The sequence below is a fragment of the Tupaia chinensis genome, unplaced genomic scaffold (assembly GCF_000334495.1).
Source record: "Tupaia chinensis unplaced genomic scaffold, TupChi_1.0 Scaffold000422_1, whole genome shotgun sequence".
NCBI lineage: Eukaryota > Metazoa > Chordata > Mammalia > Scandentia > Tupaiidae > Tupaia > Tupaia belangeri.
This window is the reverse complement of record NW_006159927.1, coordinates 2,241-14,184: the sequence shown is the minus strand read 5'-3', so window position 1 is coordinate 14,184 and position 11,944 is coordinate 2,241. Positions and strand designations below refer to the sequence as shown.

General features: G+C 45.0%; 1 long non-coding RNA gene across 2 annotated transcripts in view; it reads left to right on the top strand.

The window, feature by feature from the left end:
* LOC114008957 (uncharacterized) overlaps positions 1-11,510 on the top strand; it is a 52,005-nt gene extending 40,495 nt beyond the window's left edge. Inside the window, exons 2-3 of one of the 2 annotated variants that reach the window (XR_003550444.1) lie at positions 6,595-6,767; positions 11,474-11,510. This is a non-coding gene — a long non-coding RNA (uncharacterized LOC114008957). Of the gene's footprint in view, positions 1-6,594; positions 6,768-11,470 lie in introns of both variants that reach the window. The other variant, XR_003550445.1, reaches the window with a different exon arrangement.
* Positions 11,511-11,944: the final 434 nt, after the last annotated feature.

Here is an 11,944-nt window from a genome sequence, read left to right as displayed (position 1 = left end):
CCTGCCATGTTTTTCTTTCTTTTGAGAGATTTTTGTTATAGAGCATATGCATTCTCTGGAGAGACAGAGAGAAAGAAAGAAATCACCCCCCAGGGACATGGCCATACTGCAATCCCTTATCCTCCTTTCTCCTGCTGGGAATTTGGGCACTCATGCACAAGTGCCCGGCATGAGTTTCAAGCATCTGAGTCTGGCACTTGAACTGCAGTCAGCCATGTGGGAGTCCAGTGCTTTAACCACTACGCCACCTGGCTAGCCTGAAACTTAGTTTTGATTTTCCCTTTAATCACCTCCCGTACCAAATCATTAGCTGGCCCCATGGATATCACCTCTGGAATCCTTCTGTCCACCCTCTTCTTTACACTCAAGCTGAGACCAAAGCCCAGACCATCTCTCCCAGGTCACTGTGACAGTCGCTCCCCAGTCTCCCTGGTGCTGTCATTGCCCCTGTCCAACCACTCTTGGATTTAGCAACCAGATGCTCTTGTCCAGACTCAAGTCTAGTTTCTCATTTGCTCGCACTCTTTGATGGCTCCCCAACACCAATAAGATAGAATAGGAACTCTGTAATATGACCTACTGATTGTCCCCAGTGTTGTTCCCCAGCCTTCACTGCTGTCTTCCCACAGGCATCCACACACTCTCTTCATAGGGATTTATGATGACACTTTCATGTTTCCACTTCTTTGCAGATGCCTATCACCAGAAATCTAGATTTCTTCACCAAAATTAACTCCTTTTCTGTCCCTTCATCTTTTCCCAAATTGTATTCACTTGGTCTTGTGTACAGTTACTATTAGAAAACTTAAGTTTTCATGGGCCTGGTGTATCCCACATGAACTACTATGCGGTTTGTGTCCCAGACCCACTGGCTTGAAAAACACACCAGATGGAACCAGCAGGTGGCATGGTAGTTAAGGCACTGGAATCTCACAATGCTGACCATGGTTCAAGCCTCCAACTCGGCAGCCTGAAAATCATGCTGCGTGCATGTGCCCAAAGTCCCAAGAGGAGAATGAAGGACAAGGGGTGGCAGTGTGATCATCCCCCTCTAGTGGGTGATTACTTTCCCTCTCTCTACCTCTCCCTGGCTCTCTCTGGCAAGCACATGCACCTTATGCCAAAACCTTAAAAACTAAAAATAAAAACAGACTAGGCACATGTGCCTATGTGCCCAAAATCCCTAAAAGAGAAATGGAGAATGTTTGAGATATGACCATTTCTCACTGGGGATGCTTTCTCACTATCTTTTTCCCTCCTTATCTCTCTTTCTCTGTCCCTCTCTCTCTGCCATGCATATGTGTCCTCTAGCAAGTTTTTAAAAAGAAAAAAGCATCCTAAAATAAATTACTCAAGAAAGAAAGAAAGAAAAATAAACATTTCAGTTTCTCATTACATCCTCTCCTACTCATTGGTCAATTGGTCCATGCTTTTTTAACTTTTTGGAGTTTTTTTTGTTTTGTTTTATTTTATTATTTTTTTTCTATAGGGCGCATGCGCTCACCAGAAAGACAGACAGAGACAGAGAGACAGAAAGCAAGAAATCACCCCTCCAAGGGGGATGGCCACATCACAATCCCCTCTCCTCCATTTTCCTCTCGGGATCATGGGCACATATGCACACGCACCTGGTGTGAGTTCAAACCATCGGATCTGGGTCTCAAACCATGGCCGACTACATGGGAGTATAGCGATGTAGCCATTACACTATCTGCTGGCTCCTAATTGGTCAATTCTATCTAAACCTGGAGATTACCTGGTCTATTCTTTTTTTAAGAAAATTAAATCAACAAGTTCAAAACCCACCAAATGAGGGGATCTCTTTGATGACTCTTAAAGAGAGCCAGGAAACAGTGACCCACAAAGTGGGGTGCCTTGATGAAGCACCGAAGCACATCTTGGCAAGGCAGTTCGGGTTGACTTCCACCATCTGGCAACACGGCCACACATCATGGTTCTGAGGTCCCATGTTGGGTAGTGGACAGGTATTTTCTGAGGCATTTTAGTCCAATACCCTCTTGATTAGAAGCATGTAGGGCTAGACAGCTCGTAATGCTAGCTAACTATTAGGTGGTCAGGAAAGTCACATTTTTCTATGCAAAAATGCATCATGATTTTCCCGATGACCCAATAACGCAGAGTACCAAATCAACCACCCACCTTCTCTGAGCAGCTCATCTTATTAGCAACGAATATATTTTTCAGGCCTAAGAGCAGTGGAATATGCCTATAATCCTAGCAGTTGGAAAGGCTTGTCAGTATATATGTGGCAAGACTTTGTCTTTGTATATATACTCATTGATCAACTGATACATACAAACGCACACATTAATTCCATTTCCACAAACACTTTAAAATCCACACATAGTTTTTTCATAAAATGCACAGAAATAAACTTTTGGAAGACCTCTCATACATGTAGACCCATAGTTTGGGCCGGGGGAGTGGTTTGAGCTGTTTATTCTGTAATACAACTCTTGTATAAATTGTCATCAATAAATACATGTGACTATTTTTTTTTTTAACTTGCCAGAGGGCACCTGCATTTGCCAGGAAGAGACAGAGGGAAAGGGAGAAGGAGAAAGCACTTGCCAGTGGGGCGTGGTCTTGCTGTAATTCCCTATCTTCCATTTCTCCCTCTTGTCTAGATTTAGGGCATGCATGCACACGTGCCTGGTAGGTCTTGCAAGCTGCAGGGACAGGAATTCCCAGATGGCCATCTGGGATTCAGCTCCCTTAAACATTATACCAGAGGACTGACCTCATATGTCATTAAAAAAAATTTTTTTTACCTTTAATCTTGATAGAAAATGTTTATGCACACATGAGAGAGAATTAGAGAGAGAAAGCACCTCCCAACAGGGCCTGGTCACAGTGACAGAATTCTGGGTATACACGTGATATTGCCACTAGGTCAGGATTCAAACTGCGGTTGACGATGGGAGATTCAGCCTCTTCTGCACAAAGCTTGACCACTGCACTGTGGGGCTAGTTTTTATGTTTTAATAATCCCACATTCGAAAACTGGAAGACAAGACTGGTAGTCATAAACTTTTAGTGTACCATTTGGATGGAGGTAGGTCGTCTCAGCTGGGCTGAATTGTTTTGGTGGCTAGGTAACTTTTTTTTTTTTTTTCCCAGTGGAAAAATTGGCAGAGACAAGGATTGTGCAAATGTGTCCTCGCCCTGCCTTACCTAAGGCATTTCCACTAGCAGAGGCCAATGTACAGCTTGCTGAATAGTCGTGTGTAGACACACATCTGTAATGAGCGCTCAGGAAAGGCAGAGGGATGTTGCAGAATTCTTGTGTGAGTGCCAAGCAAGAGGCAGGACGAAAAAAGGGAGACTCTTGGCCCACCCCAGGAGCTCAACAGCAGAATTCATTTCCTGGATGTCCTCCCTACTTAGATTCTAAAAGACCCCAAGGCAACCACCTCGCAGACTGACTTTGGAGGGCTGTGGAACCAGGAATGCAGAGGGTCAGGAATGCACGCAGCCACTCTGCAGCCTCCTTCTGAGCATATGCACCATGACCTTCGGCCTACTTCTGATTTGTTGTTGCATGTTAGGTAATTAGTATGTGGGGCAGCCTGCTAGATTCACCAGCGTGACTGATAAGCCTGTTCTCTTTACAGTCAGTGCCGATTCTGGCATTTGAGTCCACTTTGCTTAGAATCGTGTGTAAAATGATAATGTTCTAGGCCATCTCAAAGTTCTCCCCTGACAAGGATCTCAAAAATCCCATCTAACAAACAGGCTTGTCTGTTTTCATTTAAAAAGAAATAGAAGAAAAAGAGGGAAGAAGTAGAAGAAGAAAAATGGAAAAAGAATCGAAAAAAGAGAGAAGATAAGAGGACAGGAGAAGGGAAGGGAGAGAAGAAAGAAAAAAGAAAACTCTTATTTTTCCCTTTTGAGTTATAAAAATTGTGTAGTCGTAAAGGACATAAATGGAAGGTTTAAAAGTTAGATATTAAATAAGGGTTTGTAGGACTGATCCCAAAAACGTCAAAGTTTCTCCAGCTCTCACATTTTAAACGTCTGTGAATCTCAGATTCATGTCACGTGTTCAGGAAAGTAGAATGAACTATGACTTCAGAAATCACGAAACCGAAAATGCTGAAGCTGTGACTTTATGGAACTGTTGTTCTGAAATAGCACAACAGTAAAGACTGCTGTTAATCCCGCCTTCTGTAAACACGTATATCTCACAACTGCCTACCCATGACTAGGGCAAAGGAGAGCAGGTTTGCTAAGGTGGAGTTATTTCACAGACACACTGACCTTTCCTCTGCCCTCTTCTTCCTTCCTTTCTTTCTTTTTCTTTCTTTTCTCTCTCTCTTTTTTTCCTTTTCCTTTTTTTACTCATTTTTATTTATTTCCCAGAACGCACTTGCACTCACCAGAGAGACAGAGACAGAACAGGAAAGGGAGAAAGCACCCGCTATGGTGAATGGTCAAGCTGCAATCCCTTCTCCTCTGTTTCTCCGACTTTTAGTGACTTTGGGAACACACACTCATGTCTTGGCATGTTTTTTTTTTTTCTTGTTTTTAATAGAGATTTTTGCTATAGGACCCATGTGCTTGCCAGAGCCACAGAGAGAGACAGAGAGACAGAAAGTGAGTCATTCCCTAGGGAAACAGGCACACAGAAATCCCTTCTCCATTCTCCTCTTGGGATTTTATGCACACATGCGCACATGCCCAGTGTGAGTTTCCAGCTGTTGGGTCCGGGACTCAAACCACAGTCAACCATGTGGGAGTCCAGTGACAACCATTGGGCTCTCTGCTGGTTCCACCTAGCATGTTTTTCAAGCTGCAAAGTCTGGGACTCAGTCTGCTTTGTTGGCCATGTGGAATCAGCTCCCTTACACACCAGGTCATGAGGCCAGCCCCTTCCTTGTTCTTTCTTCTATAATTACCTTTCCCTTCTTTGTGACTTTCAGCCCTCCAACTTATGCATCCAGATTTAGCTCCTTTCCATTGTAGCATGAACCCATTTGCCCAGTATCCATTCCTCTGTGCCCCTCCAATATGGATGGCCATGGGCCTCTCCCCACCTTTTCTCACCTCCTATGTCAAGATTAAATGCAACCTTCTCCTCTGAGATGCACCCCTTATACTGACTTCTCGCCTCCTCTATGACATGCCTCACCTCTGCTTTTATGCAAATTATTAGTGCATCAGCCACCTCAGGTAGTAGATTCCTTAAGGGTAGGGACAAGAGCACATACATTGCTCTGTTTCCCCATTGAACTTATTATAAGTAGGAAAATTCATTAAGTAGAAAATACTTCTTAATGAATGACTACATTTCTTAAGGAAGTTCCTAGTCTTTTTCAGTTCAATGATTTCCCCCCTTTTACCCGGCAGCTTGAAAAATACACTGGGCACATGCGTGCTCAGGCCCAAAAATTCCGAAAGTGAATGGAGAAGATATCATGGTGTGGTTATCTGCCCCAGTGGGTGCTTTCTCACTTTCCCCTTCTCCCTGTCTCTCTCTGTCTCTGGAGAGTGCATGTTCCCTATAGCAAAAATAAAGAAACCTATTTCTTTATAACAAGGAGATCCAGGGGACAGCAGATAGCTTGGTGGTTAAGGGCGCTGGACTCTCACCATGGCTGACCACAGTTCAAGTCCCGAACATGGCAGCTTGCTTTCTCACTTTCCCTCTCTCTCTCTCTCTCTCTCTCTATCACTCTGACCCTCTCTGGTCAAACTAAAAATAAATAAATAAATGAATATATAAGTAAATAAATAAGTAAGTAAAATAAATTAAAAAGAAAACAGGAAGATCTGGGAAAGGAACAAGTATCTGAAATGTTTACCAGGCCCTGAAATATTTTACCTGACTCTTGAACTTTCTTTATATTTAATATTAAAACTTATGTTTGCCATTATAATTAGTTAAATTTATATTAGTATTTTACAATGTTTTATTATAAAGTGTTACAGCTAATGATAAAAAAAAAAAAAAATAGAAGTCTGTGGCATTCAGACCAGCAGATGGCATAATGGCTACCTCGCTGGATTCCCATGCAGTCTTCCATGGTTCAAGTCTTGGGCTCAGTGACTTAAACTCACATTGGGTGCATATGTGTGCATGCCAAAGATCCCGAGAAGAGAATGGAAGAGAAGGAATTGTGGCGCGGCCATTCCCCCTGGGGGGTAATTTCGCACTTTCTGTGTCTCTGTCTCTCTCTGTCTTTTTGGTGAGTACGTGTGCCCTACAGCAAAAACCTCTCAAAAAAAACCCCCAAAAAGCAAGAAGTCTGTGGCATGGTGATGGTGGGCCAGCAGATGGCATGGAAGTTAAGGAGACTGTATACTACATAGCTGACTGCATGGTTTGAGTCCATGACCCGGCAGCTTAAAAAACACACTGGGCACATGTGTGCTCAGGCCCAAAAATCCTGAGAGAGAATGGCGTAGATGATAGTATGGTGAAGCTATCTGCCCCAATGGATGCTTTCTCACTTTCCCTTTCTCCTTGTCTCTCTCTGTCTCTGGAGAGTGCATGTTCCCTAAAGCAAACAAAAATTTTAAATTAAAAGAGATGTGACATGAATACAGAAATCCCCGTTCTCTCCACCCCAGGTTGCTCTGTTAGGATTGTGGAAGAGGAGCGTCATGGTGCTGCCTTGCATGTACCATGTGTCACGGAGGGGGCGAAGGCAGTGATGTTGGCCAACCCAGATGCTCAGAACGACGGTGCAAGATGTCTGATGAGCCTCGCTCTTTTTCTTCCTTTTGAGGATAATGTAAAATTGGTGAGTGTTGTATTGCAGAGCTTGTAAGCATTGCAGTGCTAATGAGGTTCTCTTTTGTGCCACTCGTGTCATGAGAGCTTCCCAATAAACTCCCTGACACTTTAATACCCAGAAATAATATAGACATCAGGTCACTGTAATTGTGCTATCACTGCATACTGGGAGCATGAGTGAAGCAAAGCTGTGTCACTTGAAGCAAACGTAGTTGTGGGTGTCAAGAACTCTGAAAGGTGTGGGAGTCTACCTTACTTGCAAGCTAACAAGTTATTCTGCCAGTTTCCTGGATGCTAGCAGAAGAAATGAGACTCCTGGGTCAGAGGCAAAAGACACTCATGGCAATAGCAGTAGGAGAGTAACAGCATTTTCTTGTGCCAGCTCCCCAAGCCATGGGGTGATTGAAGGGGGCCAAGTGACACATGCCATCACTGTGGGTTCCATTTCAGAAGAACCTTGAACCTAGGTAACTCATGTCTTTCATTGGGCCAGAAGCCATTTTCCCTTTGCTGTGGAGTGAGACACTATCTCTATCTCCAAAGGTTGTTCTTTATATAAAGGTCCTTGAAAATAATTCAGAACTATGGCAGTCTGCTCTATTTAAGAGATCCACGGTGGTTGACCCCAAGGCCTTGTTGTTAAGGGAGCCAGAACCTACATGGGCAACCACGTGGTTCAAATCCACATGGCATCTTGAAACACACACTGGGTATACCTGTGTGCATGCCCCAAATGCCAACCAAATGGAGACATGGAGGAGAAGGATTGTGGCATGACCAACCCCCTTGGGGGTTGCTTTTTCCCTCCGTCTCTGCCTCTCTGACTCTGGTGAGCATGCGTTCCTTCTGACAATGATTAAAAAAAGAGAAAGAGATACCCATGGGGAACTAGCTCCCTAAAGCAAGAGACTACTTTTGCTGATGATTTGTGTTAATTAACAAGGATCAGAACCTATAAATGGCAGTAAATTTGAATAGCTCAAGTAATCGCTGTGTGCTTCTTGGCGGGGAGGGTGGGATACTCAGAAACAAACTAAATTATTAACAAACAAAAAATCCTCTTTAAAGAGATGGCAATCAACTCAGGCCAGAGTGATTTTATCATGTGAAAATCAGAGGTGAGAGGCAGCCAAGGGCCTCATCGCCTGGGGCAGAAATCTGAATTTTATTCCAGTGTGGTGAACATCCACTGGAAGGTTTGAAGCAGGGCTCTGAGTTACGTGATAAAAATAGAAATATGACTGCTCCAGGGGATACCTCCTTGTTCCAGTGCCCAAGATTTGGATCATCCACGTGAGTAAATGGGAACATTCAATCAAAGTGAATTAGGAATCTGGTTTCCAGTGAGTCCTCACTGGGAGGCAGAGAGTCTTAGCCTCTGAAAGCAAACGGCGTCCTCTGCATTTACAGAAAGGGTACTCAGAAGACAACTGTGGAGGGAACCAGCAGTGAGCGTAATGGTTATGTCGCTGGACTCCCACGTAGTCGACCGCGGTTCGTGTCCCGGACCTGGTGACTTAGAACTCACGCCGGGCGCGTGTGCGTGTGTGCCCAAGATCCCGAGAGGAGAATGGAGGAGAAGTGATTGCGGCTTGACCATCCCCCCTGGGGGGTGATTTCTCGCTTTCTGTCTCTATGTCTCTCTCTGTCTGTCTGGCGAGCGCACGCGCCCTATAGTGAAAACCTCTCAAAAAAAAAAACAAAAACAAAAACAAAACAAAGACAACTGTGAAACAGGATGAGTGGAACTGGCATCAGTTCTCAGCTCCTCAGCACAGGCTTCTTTATAGTCGATCCTGATTGGGTGATGAAGGATGTGCAGACAATAGAAGGCCCTCTGTGTCATCATCAAAGGATAGCCATTTAGTCTAAACTATGAAATGCTCTGGATTTCTAGTTCAATGTACTTGTACGGCTCCTTAGCTTTTCCATTTTATTCATTTATTCTCCAAGCGTGAAAGAGACAAAGAGACAGAGAGCGACAGCAAGACAGAGATAGCATCCCCAACAGAGTCTTTATACCATGATCCATCCCCAGCCTCAGTGAGTCCCAGATTATGGACTCAGGATGCCCAGTGTACTCAAGGAGGTCTCCAGACACAATCCTGGAATCTTCTCATGGGCTCAGCCTTGCGGAGCGTTAGATTCAACCTGCCACTGTCAGGCTCCTCCTCCTCTTGGTGTCTGGCTCTAGGTGTGTTCTGTCCTCTGTGTGTGTGTGTGGAGGGGGAGGGTTCACAGTCATGCCTACTTCAGAGCGTGCAATGAGGGTCATGGGAGCATGGGAGGCGCTTGGCACAGTGCCTGACCCAGAGTGAGGGTTCAGCCCACGTTTGCAGTCAAGAGATGCAGCAGCCCGGAGGACAAGCAGGTTGTTGGAAAGCAAACACTGTGAAGTGTACTCATGAAGCAGACTCTCCAGGCGTCAGGGAGGGCAGCATGGCTTCAGCTGTCCTTCCTATCAAATTTGTCAGGGTCAGTGACTTGTAATAGAAAGTGGTAAAGAAATAAAAGGGGCTGGGGGGGGGGCTGGGGGTGGGGTGGAGTGGCAGCATGGAACAAACCGTGGACCCAGACAGAGCTCAGGAGAGGCAGGCTGTACGGAAGCCTAACTGCGAAGACCTCTGTTGGGCAAGGTTACTTTTACTGACTGTTAATTCATTGTTTGTGAAGTGGGAAAAACAATATATCTAGCAGACCGTGAGGATTAAGTAAGTTAATGTGAAGTGTCTAACTCATGGTAGATGGCCAATAAATATGAACGGTCTTCCTAGAAGGTTTTTTTGGGTATTTTTTTTCTTTTTTTGGAGGGGTTTTTGCTATAGAGCACATGCACTCGCCAGAAAGACAGAGAGAGACAGAGGCAGAAAGCGAGAAATCACACCCCCAGGAGGGATGGCCACGCCACAATCCCATCTCCTCCATTCTCCTCTTGGGATCTTGGGCACGCACGCACACGCACCCAGTGTGAGTTTAAGCCACCAGGTCTGGGACTTGAACCGCGATCAACTACATGGGAGTCCAGTGACATAGCCATTACTCCAAGTGCTGGTCCCTTCCTAGAAGTTTTTATGTTTGTTTGGTTGGTTGTGTGTGTGTGTGTGTGTGTGTGTGTGTGTGTAGTTTGCCTGTACTCACAGAGTTAAAGCTGGGACAGAGTACTTCACTTCGCAGATGAGAAAGCTCAGAAGGAAGGCATTTGACTTACTTGAGTTCCTTCCTAGCTCCCTAGTCATCGCCTGGCCCTCATCACTGTGGGGCCTCTGGTTCAGCCTCCCTGAGGTGGAAGGGAGGCTATCTGAGATCCTCTTCTAGGGAGTGGAGAAACCTAATCCTGCTGGGAGTTTTCTCAGTTGCCCAGCTGGCCCTGCATTAATTACTGTAATGGGCTCTTTTGTATGGCCCCAACCAGGGAGCTTTTTCCTTTTACTACCTGGGTTTCACAAATGCACACCCCATATTGACTCTGAGGCTTCAGTGTCAGGAAGCTCGGCTTGCCCACCCTGTTGCCATAACAACAAGGTCCTGAAGCCTGCCAGGTGCATAATGCCCTGCCTTGTACCTTAGTACCCAGGGGAAAAAAAGTAATCACTCAGGGTTTATGCTCTTTCCAAGAAAAAATTAAAAACACCCAATGTAATTAACATAATTTTAAAAAATTACTTGAAGGTGCGGAATTAAAGACGTGGGGCCAGCTCAGGGTCTAGTGGTTAAGGCAGCCAGATCTCACACGCCAACTTTGCAGTTTGAGTCCTAGACCCAGTGGTTTAAGATACACGTGGGGTGACATGCGTGTGTGTATGTCCCAAATCTCAAAATGATGGAGAGATGGAGGAAAATGATCATAACCTGACTATCTCCCATGGAGGCAGTGCTTTCTATCTCTCTTGTCTCTGTCTCTTTCTCACTGGTGAGCACATGCTGCCCTTGGCAACATAAAAAGACTTGCTTACCAAGATGTCTATCTACCTGGCTTTTGCTTCCTGTCTCCTCAGTCCTGGGCACTCTCCATCATGGCCTTCAGGTCTTAGAATACTAGTTAAGTCGGCAAAGGACTTCTAGGAATCTGGGACCAGCTGTTGGCTAATGGCTGATGGCTTAAACTCATGCCTGGTGCGTGTGCGTGCGTGCCCAAGATCCCGAGAGGAGAATGGAGGAGAAGGGATTGTAGCATGGCCATCCCCCCTGGGGGGTGATTTCTCGCTTTCTATCTCTCTGTCTCTCTGTCTTTCTGACGAGCGCACGTGCTTTATAGCAAAAACCTCTCCAAAAAAAAAAAAAGATGAAAGTGAGTGTAAGTGAGGGTATATACACGAGAAATAGGAGGAGCTCCTTGACCGGGTCTGGTCATGCTGTGACCTCTCTTCCCCAGCCCAGTGGATCTTGGGTACCCATGTGCATGCCCAGTGTATTCCAGGCTGACCGGACTGAGGATTCAAACCACAGTCACCATGTAGGGTCTGGCTTCTCTTGAGCAGCACATTGCTAGTGTGTCACAGAACCCCAGCAAGATCTTGATGCCACAGTCCACCCCCAGCTTCAGCCAACCCTGGATCATGGGCACATGCATGCCCGGTATACAGGGGGACGTCTCTGGATACAAACCTGAAAATTTCCCTTGTGGGTCCACTTCATATTTTTCTTTTCACCTTTTTCAAAACGCCTTTTTTATTTTTTTCTATATTTTCTTTTTTCATGTTTCTGGGATAGCAGATGCCACGGTGGTAAAGGCACTGGATTCCTACATTGCTGACTACAGTTCAAGTCCCAGACCCGGAAGCTTACTTCTTTTCACTTTCTCTCTCTTTCTGGTAAGCACACATATCCTGTAGCAAATTTAAAAAAATATTAATATGAATAAATACAATTAAATAATTATTTTTTAAAAAGCATTTAAGTTTATTTCTTCCATAAGAGAAAGAGAGACAGAGACAGAGACAGGCATCCTCAACAGGGTTCTTATTCTGTGACCCACCCCCCCTTCAGTCAGCCCCAGATCATGGGCACACACCTGCCTGGCATATCCAGGAAGGTCTCTGAATGCAACCCTGGAACTTTCCCCCCCATGAGTCAGCATCCTAGAACGTTGCGTTTACCACTACAGCTTTGTCCAGGCTATGAAGTCTTTTGAAATTCTAGAATCTCATCAAGATTTCTCTAATATGATGATCTGTGGTTTTCTAT